The 19957-nt window shown below is 46.3% G+C and overlaps 1 long non-coding RNA gene across 1 annotated transcript; it reads right to left on the bottom strand.

Moving 5' to 3' along the window:
• Positions 1-263: 263 nt before the first annotated feature.
• LOC144672824 (uncharacterized) lies at positions 264-18813 on the bottom strand. Its single transcript, XR_013574185.1, has 3 exons — positions 18378-18813; positions 3132-3161; positions 264-1306 (listed from the first exon to the last, which is right to left on the bottom strand). It is a non-coding gene; the product is annotated as an uncharacterized LOC144672824 (long non-coding RNA).
• Positions 18814-19957: the final 1144 nt, after the last annotated feature.

Below are 19957 nucleotides of genomic sequence, written 5' to 3'. Positions count from 1 at the left end.
CCAGGTAGAGATCCCACTGATCCAGATATCGGAAACCTTCCCTCCTACACCATCTGTTCAGCACTAGATAAAGCAGAACTGGTGCAGCGGCAAGCCCGATGGTGCCATTGAGAAGCGCCCGCCACCACTGGACTGGCTGGACTCGGGATGGGAAATGAGTGATCATCCGCAGCAGCAACAAAAACGTGCCTTTGGATAGCCCCTTTTCACTTCATAAAATGCCCCAAAGCTGTTCACAGGGTCATTGAACAAAAACAAATTTTATACCACAGCATCTTTTTATTTGCTCTTTCACGGGGTGTGGGCGTCGCCGGCAGGGACCAACATTTATTGCCCATCCCTAATAGACCCTTGAGAAGATGGTGGTGAGCTGCCTTCTGGAACCGCTGCACTCCCTGTGGTGTAGGTACACCCACAGTGCTGTTTGAGAGGGAGATCCAATATTTTGTCCATTGCGTGCAGGTTCAGCCACAGTGTTGGTAGGGAGGGAGTTCCTGTATTTTACCCCTGTGGCATAATTACACACATGGCACTGTCATGGAGTGGGGTCCAGGATTTTCTCCATGTGCTGTTGGTACACCCATGGCGCTCTTAGGGAGGGAGTTCCAGGATTGTTTCCATGTGGTGTACGTACACATACAGCGCTGTTCGAGGGGGAGATCCAATATTTTCTCCATGTGGTGTACATACACCTCCTGTGCTATTAGGGAGGGAGTTCCAGGATTTTGACAGTGTGGTGTGTGTACACCCGCAGTGCTGTTAGGGAGGGAGTTCCAAGATTTTGTGCGTGTGCTGTAGCTACACCCACAGTACTGTTAGGGAGTGTGTTACAGGAAATTGTACGAGTAGTGTTGGTACATCCACAGTGCTGTTAGTGAGGGATTACCAGGATTTTGACCCAGCGACAGTGAAGGAACAGCTGATATATTTCCAAGTCAGGATGGTGAGTGACATGGAAAGGAACTTCCAAGTGTTGGTGTTCCCAAATGTCTGGTACCCTTGTCATTCTAGATGGCAGTGGTCGTGCGTTTGGAAGGTTCTGTCGAAGGAGTGTTGGTGAGTTGCTGCACTCCATCTTGTAGATGATCGGCACTGCTTGCTACTGTGCTTCGGAGGTGGACAGAGTGATTGTTTGTGGATCGGGTGCCAATCAAGCCGGGCTGCTTTGTCTTAGATGGCGTCGATTTTTTAGAATGTTGTGCGTCTGGGGTAATTGGAGAAGTTGACCAAGAGGCTGTTCAAAGAGATGGGCTTTCTGGCACATGTTGACAAACGGCTAAAAGGTTCCAGGAATGGAAATCCGGGGCTGAAGAACCAGTTAAACAAGTAATTAAAAAGGGGTCGATCTCCAGCACAGAGTCAGAGGGGTGCATATACCTCAGAGGGCACTGGGCCTGGAGGAGTTTACGGAGGTAGGCAGGGGTTTGAAGTATGGTGGCGTCCGAAAACAAATATGCAACTTTCAAATTTGAGGTGATGCTTGGCCAGGAACCACGTCAAAGCAGGGAGAGCCAGGGCAGGTCAAGGAACACCAGGGCAGGACAGGGATTCCCAGGGCATGGCAGGGAGCGACAGTGTAGGTCCGGGAGCGCCAGGCCAGAGCAGGGAGCGTCAGGGCAGGGCAGGGATTCCGAGCGCAGGGCAGTGAGAGCCAGGGCAGTGCAGGAAACGCCAGGTTAGCATGTGAAAGCGACTTGGTTTGACTTAGCAAACGTGCATTTTGAATGGTTTCAAAGATGATGGGCAGAATGTGGCAACTCCCAGGGAGAATATCCAGGTTGGGAGTTTAACAATTAAGGGGATGCGTTTCTTCCACATATAAGCCTGTCGCTTCGTGAAATTGTCCCTGGGCTAGTGCCGCATGTACCTGGGTTCTAATCCTGCCTTTGACCAGATTGGTAAAATTTGAACTCAATTTTAAAAACCTGGAATTAAAAGTACAATGATGACCGTGAAACCATTGCTGATTGTCGTTTTAATTAAAACAAACATTTGGTTCACTAACACACTTAGGCGAAACCACGCCTCCTGACCTGGTCTGGACTGAATGTGACTCCAGACCCTCTGTGGTGTGGTTGACTCTTTTCCTGGCCGAGTAAGGCACTCATCCCTTCGAGGGGGCATTAAGGATGGACAATAAATGCCGGTGCCCACATCATCAGGCGTGAACTTAAATGGAACTGGGCACAAGAGTAAAATGGACGTTTTTGGGTTGTAGTAATAGCCGCCGATCTGCTGCTGGAGTTCAAACATAACAGCGAAGTTGTGTATGGTCTGATTCAACCCTCGTTTTACCCCCTCAAGGGGGTGGGAGCTGGTCACAGAGAACGGGAGGGAGTGGATTTCCACTCCTTTGCATTTAGCACAAAGAAAATTGTGTCAGATGAGATGGGGTCCTTCGGGGCAAGAGCGGTAACTGACACTCTGTTTTTTGGACAGGGAAGCAAGTCTCTCAAGGGATGGCGGCATCACTGACTAGGTCGTGCATTGATGCCCCCCTTCATAATCACCCTTGAGCATTCAAGTTTCACCAGCTGCCGTTGTTGGGATATGAAGACTAGGCGCCCTGGGAGCATTACCCTGATCTCTGAGTTCATAGGTCAGTTGCAATGCCACTGCACCACAGCGGGTATGGTGCCTCTGTCTGGACCTGAAAGCTGTGGACTGGTTCACGACTCCAGGAGTGGAGGGCCACAGACAGTGCGTTCATAACATGGCCAGTCAGGATTAGGTCCGGCTTTGAAACCTTCTAATGGTAGGCCTGATGGAGCGGGAGAATCTCCTAGTCTAGCCAAGCGGCGGAAAGATATTGAAGCCTCCAACATCACTTTCCAGGGCACCTGGCTACAAGGTGCAGGGAAAAATCCATGTAGTCACAGCAACTCGGGCTCCTTGGGGCTTTGGGAAGGGGAGAGGCCGCGGGAGGGGCGGGGGGCGGGGGGGCGCTCACTTCACTGCGTCACCCCACTCCAGCTGGTGTGGAGTTGTCACCTCCCTCGTTTCCCCTCATGTGGTGCGGAACTGTCTTTGGACAGAGCTCTGAAGAAAAGTCCACACTGGTGGATCGCTGCTATTCTGTAGTTGCTTAATGGGCTGAAAAAGAGACACAACATATTTTCAATTCCACATACCTTGTGCTGTCACCTGTAGCGTCACTGCCACTGAAAAAGAACAAGAAATATAAACATTTAACGTTCATTGATTTGCAGAGACCTTATGTTTGCAAGAGGAAAAAAAAGATTAACTTAAACTCTATTCATCAATCTTTCTTAAATCATTGTTCTAAAATAGATCTTTCGACTGAAATATTCAATGATCCTGAATGGCAAATAAGACAATTCAATTCCCAGTGATGGCAGTTTCTTTAATCTCTTATGCTGAGTTAACTGAAAAAAGAGTCCATTATAAGATGTACTCTAGTCCAACAACATTGGGTTGGTTGTGGTTTGTTTGTGTGTTTTGGAGAGAGAGAGGGAGAGAGAGAGAGAAACAGAGGGTCGTTGTGCGTGTGTGCGTGATAGAGAGAGAGAAAGGGAGAGAGTAGGTGTGTTTGTGTGTGTGTGGGAGAGAGAGAAATAGAGATTCGGCGTGCTTGTATGAGAGAGAGAGGGAGAGGGTGTGTGTGCGTGTGAGAGAGAGAGGGACAGAGAGTGTCTGTATGTGTGTGTGTTGATGTTTGTGAGAAAGAGCTGGTTGTGTGTGTGTGAGGGAGAGAGCAAGTGTCTGTATGTGTGTGTTGAATGTTTGTGCGAAAGAGCGGGTCGTGTGTGTGTGTGTATGAGAGAGAGACAGTGTGTGTCTGTACGTGAGTCTGTGTTGAATGTTTGTGAAAAAGAGCGGGTCGTGTGTGTGCGTGAGAGAGAGAGAGTGCTCTTACGTACATGTGGTTGTTTATGTGCGCAGTTGGGAGAGGGAGAGAGAAAGTGTCTTTATGTGAGTGTCTGAAATGTGTATGTGAGTGTGTGAGAATGTATATCTGTCACAGAGAAGAAAGAGACAGTAGTTGTAGGCGAGTGTGTGAGTTTGTTTGTGTATGTGTGTGCATGTGTGTGTGTTTGTGTGTGTGTCAGCTTGTCTGTGTATGTGTCTGTCAGCTTGTGTGTTTATGAGTGTATGTTTCTGTGTGCGCACGTGTGTGCGTCATGAATCTATTAATGTATATAATATTATTGGGAAATGTTTATCGTTTAAAAGAGAGGTACAGTATGTGGGTGTGTCCTAATTGTATTAAAGCCAGCTCGTCATTGAGTCACAGAGGTCTACATCACAGAACAAGGCCCTTCAGCCACTCGACTCTGAGCTGGTCAAACAAGGTTCCTAAATATTCTAATCCCATTTCCAGTACTAGGCCTATAGCCTTGTATGCCATGGTATGGAAAGTGCACGTCTTAATTCTTCTAAAATGTTATGAGGGTTTCTGCATCTACCACCTTTTCAGGCAGTGAGTTATAGATTCCCAACACCCACTGGGTGAAAAATATTGTTCCTTACATGCTCTCTAAACCTTCTGCCCCTTAACTTAAATCTATGCCCCCTGGTTATTGATCCATCAACCAAGGGGAAATATTCCTTCCTGTCTACCCTACCTATGCCCCTCATAATTTAATATACCTCAATCATGTCCCCTTTCAACCTCCTCTACTCCAGGGAAAATAACCCCCGTTTATCCAATCTATCCTCATAACTAAAACTCTCCACCCCAGCCAGGATCCTGGTAAATCCTACCTGCACTTTCCCTAGTGCAATCACATCCTTCCTATAATGCCGATTCCAGAACTGCATGCAATATTCTAGCTGTGGCCTAACCAGCGTTTTATACGGTTACAGCATCACTTCCCTGCTTTTATATTCTATGCCTCGGCTAATAAAGGCAAGTACCTCATATGCCTTCTTAAACACCTTATCTACCTGTCTGACTACATTATAGGACCGGTAGACATGCACACCAAGGGACATCTGGTCATTGGTAGTTATCACTACCAAGTAGTCCTAGCACTCATCGTGAATTCATGTGACTTGTTTGTCCTGTCCAAATGCATCAGCTCACACTTATCTGGATTAAATTTTATTTTCCACTGATCAGCCCACCTGACCAGCCTCTGTACATCCTGCTGTAATGTAAGGCTATCCTCCTCACTATTTAACACCCCACCAATTTTTGTGTCATTTGCGAACTTACAGATCAACCCTCCTACATTCAAATCTACATCATTTATATATTCCACAAAAACCAATAAACCCAACACTGATCCCTGTGGTAACCCCAATGGACACAGGCACCCAGTCACAAAGACGCCCCTCGACCATCACAGTCAGATTCCTGCCAATCAGCCAATTCTGGGTAAAAAAATGCCAAATTGCCTAGGATCCCATGGGCTCTTAACTTTGTTCTCAGTCTTCCATGAGGGACCAAATCAAAAGTCATTTTGAAGTCCAAGTAGAATACACCAAATGCATTGCACTCTTCAAACCTGTTCACGTCTTCGAAAAATTCAAAATATTTTGTCAGACATGACCTCCCCTTACCAAAACCATGCTGACTGTCCTTGATTAATTCCTGCCTCTCCATGTGTAGATTAACTCTGTCCCTCAGAATTGCGTTCAATAGTTTCCCCACCACTGAGGTTAGACTGACTGGCCTGTATTCCCCTTGTCCATAATTTCCTCCCTTCTTGAATCATTGTACCACACTGGCTGTCCACCAGTCGTCTGGCACCTCTCCTGTGGCCTGAGAGGTGCTGAAAATTATTGCCAGCGCCCCTGCTATCTCCTCCCTTGCCTCACTCAACAGCCAGGGATAAATTTTATCCGGGCCTGGAGATTAATCTACTTTTAATCCTGCCATACCACTTAGAAGCTCCTTCCTTCCTCAGCTAATTTATTTAATTATATCATAGTCCTTCTGCCTGATTTACATACCCTCTTTTCCCCTCACACTTGTAAAAACCGAGACAATGTATTCATTTAAAACCCAAGCTAGTCTGGGAGCTTTGATGTGTACTAGTTTTGAGATATAAGAGAGTGCATTTTCATTTCTTGAATAGAGCATTCTAGAAGTGGGTTGAAATCTTGCACCTAGCGAGCAGAGAACAACAATATGTTTATATTGTTAATAAAATTGGTACCTTGCAAGGGTTTTTATTGTTAGAATACGCTATTGATACTATGAGAATTTGCATTCAATGAACTGTGCTAGGTATAACTTCAGCGCTTTTGTGTGTGAAGGGCAGAGGCAATGTAAGATCAAAAGCAACTGTAAGTCACCAACTGGCTCCACTGGAACCAAAGTGAAAGGAAGCTCATTTTGAATTTGTAAGTTGAAAACGCATTGCCTGGTGTCTGGTTAAACCTTGGTACTTTTGCTGCCTAAATGGAGATTAGTTTGAGAATTTGTTACAAGTTATGTTTGTTGTAATTTTTTGCATTTGCATAGATTTGACTTGTGTAAATTAATAAAATGTTTGATTTAGCTTACCATAAAACCACTCGAGTACTGGTGGTCTGATTGCTGAGTTTAGAGTTGCATCGCAAACATAGCACTTAAAATTACAGGTTATGATCGTTACTTAAAGTTCCCCTCTGCGATTTTTAAATATCTCAACTTTAACATCTGCATTGGTCATAGCAGTGTAGGTGTGCGTGAGTGAGTGAGTGTGTGCGTGAGAGAGAAGGAGGCAAAGAGAGGAACTTAGATTTAAAGGCCAACTTATCCATAGACAATTTGTTCAAAAATTAAGCCTTAAAGACAAGATTGAACTATTCCAACAAATTGTTACAAATAATGGAGCAAGACTAATTGGATTTTTGTGATCAGATGAAATTGTGAAGAAATTATATGAAGGATGCAAAAGCTGGAAATTATACATAATGCAAAAGCCTGTTCTTTAGCTTACTCAAGAGGAATTACGTGATTACCAAACAAACAAATTTTCCAGTTTCAGTTTGATGAAAATAATGTATAGAATATCTATTTCCTTCATTTCAGAGGGATACAATAGAATGCTTATTTCAAGTGCACTCGTTAACAATACTCTGCTTGAATTGGATGTGCAGTGGATAAATTGTATTTGTGTGCATGAGTCTGTTTGTGTGTGCGCACAATACTCCGCTTGCAATGGTTGTGCAGTAGGGAAAGTATTTTTGTGCCTGTGCACGCAATACTGCAGTTGCAATTGACGTGCAGTAGATAAAGTGTATTTCTGTGTGTGTGTGTTTGTGCAATACTCCACTTGCAATCGACTTGCAGTAGATAAAGTGTATTTGTATCTGTGTGCTTGTGTGTGCGCAATACTCCACTTGCAATGGATGTGCAGTGGAGAAAGTGTATTTGTGTGTGTGTAATACTCTGATTGCAATGGATGTGCAGCGGGGAAAGTGTATTTGTGTGTCTGTGTAATACTCTGCTTGCAATGGATTTGCAGTGGAGAAAGTGTATTTGTGTCTGTGTTTGTGTGCGTGTGTGTGCAATAACCGGCTAGCAATGGATGGGAAGTAGGGAAAATGTATTTGTGTGTGTGTGTAAGTGTGTGCAATACCCCGCTTTTAATGGATGTGCAGCAGAGAAAGTGTACCTGTGTGTGTAATGCTCTGCTTGCAATGGATGTGCTGTAACGTGTATTTGTGTGTGTGTGAGTGTGCGCGCAATAACCCGCATGCAATTGTTTATGCATTAGAAAAAGTGTATCTGTGTGTGTGCGCAATACTCCTCTTGCACTGGATGTGCAGTACAGAAAGTGTATGTGTGTGCGTGTGTGTGTGTGTGGAATACTCCTCTTACAATGGATGTGCAGGAGAGAAAATGTATTTGTGTTTTTGGGAGTGTGTAACAACCCGCTTGCAATCGATGTGCAGTAGAGAAGGTGCATGTTTCTGTCTGTGTGTATGCGTGTGCAATTCCCCGCTTGCGATGGATGTGCAGTGGAGAAAGTGTATCTCTGTGTTTGTGTGTGTGTCTGTGTGTATGCGTGTGCAATACCACTTTTGCGATTGATGTGCAGTGGAGAAAGTGTATCTCTGTGTTTGTGTGTGTGTTTGTGTGTGTTTGCAATAGTCTGCTTGCAATGGATGTTCGGGGGAAAAAGTGTATTTGTGTGTGTGTGGGAGAGTGTGTGTGTGTGTGCAATATTCCACTTGCACTGGATGTGCGGTAGAGAATGTGTATTTGTGCCTGTGTGTGAGTGTTTGTGCTATACACCGCTTGCAATGGATGTGCAGCAGAGAAAGTGTATGTGCGCGTGTTTGTAATACACTGCTTGCATGGATGTGCAGTTTGAAAAGTGTATTTGTTAATGTGTGTGTGTGAAATACCCGCTTGCAATGGATGTGTAGTAGAGGAAGTGTATTCGTGTGCGAGTAATACTCCACTTGCAATGGATGTGCAGTGGAGAAAGTCTATTTGTCTGTGTGTGGGCAATACTCTGCTTGCAATGGATGTGCAGTGGAATAAGTATATTTGTGTGCGTGCATGTGTGCAATACTCCGCTTGCAATGGATATGAAACAGAGAAAGTCTATTTGTGTATGTGTGCAATACCCTGCTTGCAATGGATGTGCAATAGAGAAAGTGTATATGTGTATGTGTGTACAATAAACTATTTGCAATGGATGTGCAGTGGAGAAAGTGTATTTGTGTGTGTGTGTGCAACACTCCGCTTGCAATGGATGTGCAGTGGAGAAAGTGTATTTGTGTATGTGTGCAATAAACTTTTTGCAATGGATGTGCAGTGGAGAAAGTGTATTCGTGTGTATGTGCAATACTCCGCTTGCAATAGATGTGCAGTGGAGAAAGTGTATTTGTGTATGTGTGCAATAAACTTTTTGCAATGGATGTGCAGTGGAGAAAGTGTATTCGTGTGTGTGTGCAATACTCCGCTTGCAATAGATGTGCAGTGGAGAAAGTGTATTTGTGTATGTGTGCAATACCCTGCTTGCAATGGATGTGCAGTAGCGAAAGTGTATTTGTTTATGTGTGTGTACAATAAATTTTTTGCAATGGATGTGCAGTGGAGAAAGTGTATTTGTGTGTGTGTGTTTGTGCAATACACCGCTTGCAATGTATGTGCAGTATAAAAAGTGTATTTGTATGTGTGTGTGTAATATTCCGCTTGCAATGAATGAGAAGTGGATAAAGTTTATTTGTGTGTGTGAATGTGTGTTTGTGCGTGTTCAATACACTCTTCGCAATGGACGTGCAGTGGAGAAAGTGTATTTTTGTGTTTGTTTGTGCAATACAGCGCTTGCAATGGATGTGCAGTGGAGAAAGTGTATTTTTCTGTGGGTTTGTGTGATTTATTTTAAATCAGTGGGGATTTAAGGTGTCTTTTTCCTATACTGAAAAGGTTGGGTTCCCTTGGTAGTTGACAGTCAATCTCCTGTAAGCGCTCCCTGACTTGTTGATTGCCGTGGCTGGAAATTTATTGAGCGGGTTACTCTGACAGGTAGAAATATGGGTGAGGTATTCGGGAAAGCTCGGAGATTGGGCGCAGAGATACGAGAGATGTTGGACTGAAGTTACCTGTTTACAGTTTTGAGATATTAAAGGTTGAGTTTAGTAAGGGTTGGAATCCTGTGAAGGTGAGCTTGGCAGTTTTACTTAATTGAACTGAATAGGCAACAATAAACAATTAAACAGATAAATAAATAAACAATGATTAGGAAGGGGGAGCTAAAATTAAGCGACCTATTTAAAGGGATTGCTATTGCGTAGAAAAAATCTGCATAACTAATAGATTAGGGCAAGGGGATATTAGGCTAAACAGCTATATAATGTACGTTGGGTTTCTAAGACGTTGGAGGCTGCAGGTTGAAGACTGGAGATGTCAGCAAAGGAACAAAGAGCAGGAGTAGGCCATTCAGCTCCTCGAGCCTGCCCCACCATTTAATAAGATCGTGGCTGATCTGATAGTAACCTGAAAACTGCATGTCACCTCTCGCCACAGCCCCCTCCCCACCCCCACCCACCTCCCCCCCACCCCCCCCCACTCCCCCAGGATACCTTATCACCCCCTTGCTCACCAAGAATATCACTACCTCTGCCTGAAAAATAGTCAAAGTATCTGCTTCCAACTCCTCTGCAGGAAGAGAGCTCCAAAGACTAACCACCCTCTGAGAGAATAAATTTCACTTAATCGCTTTTTTAATTGGGAGAGCCCTTATTTCTAAACAGTGACCAATAGCTCTAGATTCTCCCACAAGAAGAAGCATCCTCTGCACATCGACCTTGTCAAGACCCCTCAAGACCTGACATGTTTCGATCAAGTATGCATATCCCATTTCAATCAGAGGAATGTGTGTTCCATGGGATGCCAGCCGCAAAGCTACAGAGAACTTGGAAGGAGATGTGAAATGTTTGGCTGGACTATACGCTTCGCCGGGGCGTTCCGTGCAGAAGCTCCACCCGCCACCCCACCCCACCCCCACCCCACCCTCCCCTCCACCACCACCGACCCGCAGTACAAGGGCACCCTCGAAGCTGAATTAACCTCGGAGCACCGCCGAGTTTGACAGCACCTCAAGGGGAGGGAATGTAGAACAAATCCACGCTACCATGGAGCACGATGGGAGTACACAAGTGCAACCGCCTGGGCGCCTTGGGAAGTCCGAGGATTGTCTCTGCAACAGAAGTTCTTAGTCTGGGTTGTTCATAGAATCACAGAGTGCAGAAGAGGCCCTTCGGCCCATCGAGTCTGCATGGACTTTTCCTGCCCTGGCAAAGGATACATACACTCACACAAAGCAATAACTGCTGCCAAGATACGACATTTTTGTCTGGAAGGCTACAGTGGAAATAATTATTGATGCTGGGTTCATTCCAATGTTTCGAAAAGGGAAACCGAGCGGAATTGGGATCAGTAGGCAAACGAATAAAGTAATTTCTTCCTTCATGGGGTGGGTCAGTAACTTATTGCTGTATTTATTTAAATTTACTTATACATATAGTCTGGTGAGCCACATGTAGGCCAGGCCAGGTCAGGGTGACAAGGTTTCCAGCGATCGTTGATGGTTCTACGATCATGCGTAGACTTTTATTTCAGGTTTTTCCTTTTTAAGTTGCGGTTCAAACTCCACCGACGGCCCCGCCGAAGATGCTCGAACCCAGGAGCATCACTCTGTGATCTCTGGATGGCCAGTCCGGCGGCAAATGCCCCCAACGCCTCTCCCAGCAAAGTGTAAGGACCTTCAAAGGGGAGAGAGTTCTCATGTAGCCCCAGTTAGATCGCTACGAGAACGTAGCGAGAGCAACCAAGACGGGAACTCCCTGGGTGACTGAAGAAATGAATCTTACATTTAAAAGAATGCACTTTCAGGATTGAGTGGAGAACCGAGCCGAGAATATTTTATAAAAAGGAAACAGACGAACTCAGAACGCAGCATCATCGACAGAGATAAGCAGTAACACGAAAAGGGGCCTGGGAAGGCCTATATCAGCGGTACTGGGAGTGGTCAGATGGCACGTCTCTGTGGCTTATGCGCTAAAGCTTTATTTCGCGCCCACCCCCCCCCCCCCCCCCCCCCACCCCCACCACCCCACCCGCTCAGTAAGATATGAAACTTTATGGTCAATAGAACTGGAAGGGAAATTGTGAAGGGTGTGAGAATAAAATAAACCTCAAGGGGAGGTTAAAGGTGTAGCAGTGCTCACTGTAAATTGTGAGGCAGGTCACCATCATTTCAAAGAGAAGCATCATGAAAGCACGAGAAAGCACTGAGATATCCAGCTGATTTATTGTAGACTGGGTGCTGAGAGAGAGGGATAAAAAATAGAGTCACAATCTATCGATCCTCCTCACACGCGACAACAGAGTCACATGGGAGTGAGCTTTGTGAATGGCAAGCCACTATAAATTCTGGGGTGAGGGGGAAGTGAGGATAAACATGTAAATCACTGGCCACTCAAACTTACACTGGGGGTGGGGGGGTGAAGATACACCTGTAATTCACAGAGCATTCAAACTTACACTGGGGGTGGGTATTGAGGATACAGCTGTAAATCACAGGCCACGCAGCCTTACAAATGGGGTGGGGGTTAAGTAAATAGCTGTAAATCACAGGCCACTCAAACTTACAATTGATGGGGGTCGTGAGGATACAACTGTAAATCACAGGCCACTCAACCTTACATTGGGGTGGGCGGTGTAAGCATACACCTGTAATTCACAGGCCATTCAATCTTATATTGTGGTGGGTGTGCATGAAGACACACCGGTAAATCACAGGCCACTGAGACTTACAATGAGTGGGGGGCGGGGTGAGGTTACACCTGTAAATCACAGGCCACTGAACCTTACACTGCTGAGATGTGGGTGGGGGTGTGGTGGGGGGGCGGGGTGGGGGGAGAAGGGTGTCACAGAGATTAGTCCAGGACCAAATGGATTGTCACCCGGTCCCAGTGGGATGTTTTGTCAAGAGTTTTAATCAATGTAGTTCTTTGGTGTTGCCATGAACGGAGTTAAAGAGGGCAGTGTGGTTTGTGTCATTGAGCCACAGAGCCATTCACGCTACAGAAGTAGGCTGTTCTTCCCATAGAGGCCTTGCTGGCTCTCCACATAGAAAAATACAGTCAGTCCCCTCCACCACCGAACATAGTAGCAGCAGTGTGTACCATGTACAAGGTGTATTGCAGGGCCTCACCAAGGCTCCTTAGACAGCACCTCCAAACCCACGACCGCTAACATGTAGAAGTAATAGGGCAGCAGACACATGGGTTCATCACCCCCTGGAATATCCCCTCCAAGTCACTCATCATCCTGACTTGCAATTATATCGGCTGCTCCTTCACTGTCGCTGGGGCAAAATCCTGGAGGCCCCTCTCTAACAGCACTGTGGGTGTCCGTACACCACATGGACAAAATCCTGGAACTCCCTCCCTAATAGTGCCGTGGGTGAACCTACACCATATGGACAGCAGCGGCTCATGAAGGCAGCTCACACCCACCTTCTCAAGGGGCAACTAGGAGTGGGCAATAAATGCTGGTCTATCCAGCGACTCCTCCAGCCCGTGAGTGAGTAAAAACAAGTAGCATTCCCCGTAGAGCTGTAGGTATCTTACCTTCCAATGCCCGTACAATTTCCTTCTGGAATCATTCACTGTTTTCACCTCCATCGCCATTGTGGGCAGCGTGTTCCTGGTCATGAACACTCACTGCGTCAAGAAGTTCCTCCTCACACAAACACACAAACCCATACCACAAGCACTGCAAATCTTGCTGAAAACCTTAAATCTGCACCACCACGCCCCCCCCCCCCCCCCCAACAAACCCCCGCACGCCGCCTCCCCACCCCCGCCTCCCCCCACCCCCCCACCCCCGCCCCATGAGCCCTTTTACGGTCGGCTAACAGCAATTGATTATCTTTCCCTGCCTCACCTAAACATGTCATAATTGTGTTCACCTCTATCGGGTCAACCTCCCATGGCCCAAGCTGAACAATCCCAACTTTTCCAAACCAAACCTGCAACTGAAATCCCCCCACTTTCCTGAGCACTTCTCCAGACCCCACCTACCCCCTACATCCGCCCTAAGATGGGATGGCCGGAAGTGGGTGATGCTCATTGCATTGACCGTCAAAGAAAATATTGACCGTCAGAAGAACTATTAACCGTCAGAGGAAATATTGACCGTCAGGAGGAGCATTGACCATCAGAGGAAACATTAACCATCAGAGTAACAATTAACCATCAGAGGAAATATTGACCATGAGAAGAAGTATTGACCGGCAGAGGAAGCATTGACCGTCAGAAGATATTTGCTAAAAGCCAGAGGTGCGGACATTTCAGCAGAAGAATGGCAGCCTGCTGGCATTGAAGAAGCAGAGCTGACTGGAAAGTGACAGCGGTTAAAGGGAAGCAGAGTCCAAACTGAGTGGAAGTGTACAGCAGTTTATTTCTGTAACAGCAACAAGCAACCAGCACCAACACCACCACCCCCTCCAGAAAAACCCTGGCACCCTGCCCCAGGAATCGGTGTTGGAAGTATTGGCAGGATAGACAGAGAGAGAGAGAGAGGCAGAGAGAGAGACAGAGACACAGAGACAGTGAGACAGAGAGACAGAGAGAGGGATACAGAGATAGAGAGACACAGAGACAGAGAGACAGAGAGAGGGAGACAGAGAGAAACACAGAGAGAGAGAGAGAGAGACAAAGAGACTGTTGGAGAGAGAGAGACAGACCGAGACATATAGAGAGAGACAATTAGACTGATAGAGAGAGAAAGGGAGGCAAATAAGCATATGGAGACAGAGAGGGAGCTGGAGAGAGAGAGAGAGAGAGAGAGAGAAAGGGACCGATGGAGAGAGAGAGACAGAGAAATAGAGTAAGGGAGACAGATAGAGATAGAGAGAAAGTGACAAAGAGACAAATAGAGAGTCAGAGCGACAGAGACAGAGAGAGAGAGAGAGATAGAGATAAAGGGAGATACAAAGACACCGATAGAGAGAGAGAGAGAGAGAGGAAGAGGTAGAGGAAGAGAGACAGGTAGAGACAGACAGATAGATAGAGGGAGAATGATATAGATATATATATATATAGCTGTATTTAGAGAGCGGTGCAGACAGAGAGACAGAAAGAGAGAGACAGATAGATAGAGAGGTAGAGTTACAGTGATAGAGTGATAGGGAGAGAGGTAGAGACATGGAGAGAAATAAAGGCAGCTGGAGTGGAAGAGTGACAGTGTGATAGAGAGATAGATAGAGAGAGAGATATATAACTAGAGACAGAGAGGCAGAGAAAGATAGACAGGTAGTTTGGCAGTGTGATCGAGAGAGAGAGATAGGGAGATGGATATATTGTTAGTTCGACATATAGATAGATAGATAGATAGATAGATAGATAGATAGATAGATAGATAGATAGATAGATAGATAGATAGATAGATAGATAGATAGATAGATAGATAGATAGATAGATAGATAGATAGATAGATAGATAGATAGATAGATAGATAGATAGAGTGACAGATAGAGATCTAGTGGACAGATAAAGAGACGGAAATGCAGACACATGGATAGATAGTTAGTGGGCATTGAGTGCCTTCAGGAGCACATATGGTGCTGGTGAGATTGAAAGGTGTGAAGCAGATGTAATTTTAGAGAGACATGTGTGTCGATAAGGAAAAACAATCAGCCGAGGGTATCTGACCTCCACTGGAAAGCAATTCAAGACAACTGGGCCAGACACCAAACTCGTTTTTCCATCACCAGCCTGTGCTGTTGTGGCCAAACTTCGCAATCCTTTTAATATCTTTGCTTTATCATCAGTGACATGGAGCGCAATAGGATACATGCCCTGCTAACCCTTCTTAAAACTTGCGCCATCACCCCATTCAGTTCTGGGCAGTTTAGTAGCGATGCCAATGTCTCAGAAAGGAGGCGGATTTATTAATTACTTTCAAAACCATTAAGGGTTTCGAGCGAGTAAATCTTCCGTTTGTTTTAATTTTACAGTGCATGAAGAGGTGAGTAACCAAAAGGGACACATTTAAGGTTCTTGGCAGAACATGCAGAGACAACATGAGCATGGATGAGTTGGTACCAAACAAGTGAAATAGTGACAGAGGCAGATTCAATCAGAACATTAGAAATGGGGAACCTGGGTTTAGAAAATCGGACTCTACCGAATGAACAGGGAAGTGGCACGAAAGGGAGAGGGTGGAGTAGTTCGAATTGTCACTAAAAAAATTCTGGTTCACTAATGCCCTTTAGGGAAGGAAATCTGCCGTCCCTACCTGGCCTGGCCTTCTGGTGTATTCAGACCCCATTGCAACGTGGCAGACTCTTAACTGCCCCTCTGCTGTGGCCAAAGAAAACACCTACTTTCCAGGGCAATTAAGGGTGGGCAGCAGTGAAATAATATAGGAACAGAAGTGAATAAAATTCTCAAATGGCGAACAATGGCACAATGGGCTGATTGGACGTGTTATGTGCCCAAGCTATGATTTCCAAATCTAAAGCCATAGGAGCCGGGCCATGGCTCTTTACTGTCCCCTAGTAGCACATGATGTCCTCTCCCAGGCATTCGTCCCCCGCCCCCACACAGTCTTCTAAATAACCCACCATTGTCTCGAAAATCCAAAACTGTCTCTTCAAATATTCACCCAGTCTCACACACAGGAACTGAGACTGCGTGAGAGAGTGAGAGATGGAGAGACTCTGTGAGATAGAGGGTGTGTGAGAGATTTTGTGTGTGAGAGAGTATGTGTGAGAGATTGTGTGTGTGAGAGAGCGTGTGTGAGAGAGAGAGTATTTGTGTGTGAGAGAGAGATAAAGTGTGTCTATGATAGAGTGTGTGTGAGAGAGAGAGAGCGAGATAATGCGTGTGACGGTTTGTGTGAGAGGAAAATTGTCGGAGAGAAAATGTGTGAGAAAGAGAGAGAGACTGCGAGAGAGAGTGTGTGAGAGAGAGAGAGTGTGAGCGAAAATGAGTGTGAGAGAGAGAGTATTTGTGAGAGAGAGAGTCTGTGTGCGAGAGATCGAGTGCTTGAGAGAGAGAATGTGGGAGAGAATGTTAGAGAGTGTGTGAGAGAGGGGCTGTGTGAGAGAGAGTGTGTGGGAGAGAGAGTGTGTGAGCGAAAATGAGTGTGCGAGAGAGAGTGTTTGTGAGAGAACGTGTGAGAGAGTATGTGAGAGAGAGAGTGTGTGTGTGATAGTGTTTGTGAGAGAACATGTGAGAGAAAGTATGCGTGAGAGAGAGTGTGTGTGCGAGAGACCGCGTGCTTGAGAGAGAGAGGGAGAGTGTGGGAGAGAATGTGTGTTAGAGAGAGTGTGTGAGAGAGAGTAATTGTGGGTGAGAGAGAGAGATAAAGTGTGTGTGTGAGAGTGTGTGTGTGAGAGGGAGCGAGAATAATGCGTGTGACGGTTTGTGTGGGAGAAAAATTGTGGGAGAGAAAGTGTGTGAGAAAGGGAGAGAGACTGCGAGAGAGAGTGTGTGTGACAGGGAGTGTGCATGTGAGAGAGAGGGCGTATGGGAGAGAAAGTGTGTGTGAGAGACAGAGTTTATGTGTCAAAGAGTGTGTGTGTGTGTCTGAGAATGAGAGTGTGAGGTACAGCGCGTGTGTGAGAGAGAGTTCACATATCAGAGAGAGGGCGTATGTGAGAGAGAGAGAGCGTGAGAGAGAATCTGTGTGTGAGAGAGAGTCTGTGCGTTAGAGACTGTATGTGTGAGAGAGTGTGTGTGAATGAACGAGAGTGTGAGAGGGAATTTGTGAGAGAGGAATAGATAGTATGTGTGTGAGAGAGGGAGTTTATGAGAGAGAGAGTGTGTGAGAGAGTGTGTGAGAGTGAGTGTGTGAGTGACGGAGAGTGTGAGAGAGATTGTGTGAATGAAATAGAGTGTGTGTGTGTGAGAGGGGGCGTGGGAGAAATTGTGTGTGATAGAGAGGCTGTGTGAGAGTGCTTGTTAGAGTGTAAATGAGAGAGTGTGCATCAGAGCGTTTGTGAAAGAGAAAGAGAGAGAGTGTGTGATAGAGAGAGCGTGGGAGAGGGTGCGTGAGGGAGAGGGTGAGTGAGAGATAGAGTGCGTGTGTGAGCGAATGTGTGTGTGATAAAGAGGGTGTGTGCGAGCGAGAGATGTTCTGTGAGAGAGGGGGATGTGAGAGAATGTGAGAGAGGGTACGTGAGGGATAGTGTGTGTGAGAGAGAGTGCATGGGGGATAGTTTATGTGAGAGAGCGAGTGTGTGTGAGAGAGAGGTAATGTGATAGAGAGGATCTGAGAGTTAGAGGATGTTTGAGTGAGAGTGTGTGTGAGAGATTGTGTGTGCGCGAGACTGTGTGTGAGAGAGTATGTGTGAGAGTCTTAGAGAGTGTGTGTGACAGAGAGAGAGAGAGAGCGCGTGTTTGAGCCAGTGCATGTGTGAGAGGTAGTGTGTGTGTGAGGGTGTGTGTGAGTGTGTTTGGGTGTGTATGAGAGAGAGAGTGAGAGAGAGTGTGAAAGAGATTGTGTGTGAGAGAGAAAGGTGTGTGAGAGAGTAAGAGAGAGTGAATGTTTGTGTGAGAGTGCGTGTGTGAGAGAGAGTGATTGTGTGTGTGACAGTGTGAGAGAGAATGTGAGAGAGAGCTTGTTTGAGAGCATGTGTGTGAGAGAGAGAGTGTCATTGTGTGTGTAAGAGAGAGAGTGCTAAACAGTGTGAGAGAGAATGTGTGAGAGAGAGAGTGTGTGAGAGGTTGTGTGTGTGAGAGAGATTGTCCTTGTGTGTATGAGAGAGAGAGTGAGAGAATTTGTGATATAGAGAGAGTGTGTGAGAGTGAGTGTCCGTGTGTGTGTGAGAGAGTGAGAGAGAGTGTGAGGGAGAGTGTGTGTGAGAGACAATGACTGTGTCCATATCTCCATAGAGAGGATTGTTCCTGATATGTTTCCCACAAACATCCAAATGCACCCCGCTACTTACAGAGGAGTACAAACGCCCACAGAAGATGCATCTCGAACCTTCTGTGTAGCAGGAATCCCGTTCTCAAAGCCAGAATCCGGTTCGCAACCCCTGAAGCCTCTTTCACGCTCCTCCTCGGCTCGCTTTCGATCCTGTTCGGAGACACCGGTGGAGCCGAGAGCTTGGTGGTCATGTAGGAGGGAGCAGTCACCATCTCAACAGGCAGGAGGTAAAGTCACGGGCACAGGACGAGTCCAAAGGGGGTGGAGAAAGAAGGAGTGAGACCGCCATCATAACATTGCACAGGATGGAGCGCAGGATCCAGGAAGGGAGGTGGTAAATCTCCAGGGATAGAAATTGGACCAGCAGCAGCGATGGGTGAGCTTCAAAATCAGATTGCCTTAAACCAGCAGTGTCCCCATTTAACTGCTCCGAGCATAAACTCTGTTGCCTCTACTCCGGAGAGGGAGCGGCCTCTCAACAGAAGTGGCTGCACCAGTTCCAGTCCTTGAGGGGGGTGGGGGGTTGGCGAAGCTACTGGCGTTCATAAGCTTTGAGGGTAGACCGAAAAATAAAGAAATAAACCGAGTTCATCTTCCCCCCACCCCTCTTGCTTGGCTCCACTTGCAAAGTAGACGAGTTGTGTGCGGCTATCAGATGGGAGATTGGCAAAGGACTCATTCGGGTAGAGAATTCACAGGTCGACAGAGAAGCTGGGGAGAGACGCCTGAAATTTATTGGGCGATAATTCAGCTGTTGATTGCAGAAGTCAATTTCAAGCACGTCAACGGTCTAGAGGGCACCAGGAAGTTAGATAAACCCAATGAGGAAACTGTTCTATTCTGATATCGAGATGCCTTTTTAAAAAAAAAACAACCCACTGGCTCCTCCAAACCACACGCAGGAGTTCTAAAAGGAGAGTTTCTGTTCTCTAAACTTCAACAGAGGGAAAGTGACATTTCGCCTGTTTTTTTTTAAGCAGAGATTGTGACACTTCTGCAGCTCCGCACCCCACCATCGGCTGTGGTCTCTGCATTTACCCGGCAAATCAGTACTTTCGCTTATCCATTTTTTTTTACTTTTATTCGTTCGCGGGATGTGGGCGTCACTGAAAAGGTCAACATTTGTTTTCCCTTCTTATTTGCCCCTTGAGCTGCTAGGTCCTTTTCATAGGGCAGTTAAGACTCAACCACATTGCGGGGCAGGTTTGGAGAAGTGTGCAGGCAAGGCCGCTGGTAAGAGAGGAAGATTTACTTCCCTAAAGGACATCACTGTCTTTACAAAGAAGTTAGGCTCCACCTCGTCACAACCTATCATAAATAGTATTCGTGCCACACAGATGCCAGTCTATGGCCATCTGCCACAAGAGAGGATCTAGCCATCGCCCCTTGATGTGCAATGGCATTACCATCACAGAATCCCCCTCTATCAATATCCTGTGGGGTTACCATTGACCAGGAACTGAACTGGACTAGCCATGTAAATACTGTGGCTACAAGCGCAGGTCAGGGGCTGGTAATCCTGTGGTGAGTAACTCACCTCCTGACTCCCCAAAATCTGTCCACCATCTAAGAGTCACAAGTCAGGAGTGCGATGGGACA

This window comes from Cetorhinus maximus, unplaced genomic scaffold (assembly GCF_964194155.1).
Source record: "Cetorhinus maximus unplaced genomic scaffold, sCetMax3.hap1.1 HAP1_SCAFFOLD_57, whole genome shotgun sequence".
Taxonomy (NCBI): Eukaryota; Metazoa; Chordata; class Chondrichthyes; order Lamniformes; family Cetorhinidae; genus Cetorhinus; species Cetorhinus maximus.
The sequence above is the reverse complement of the archived record's forward strand: the minus strand, read 5'-3'. Positions and strand labels throughout refer to the sequence as shown.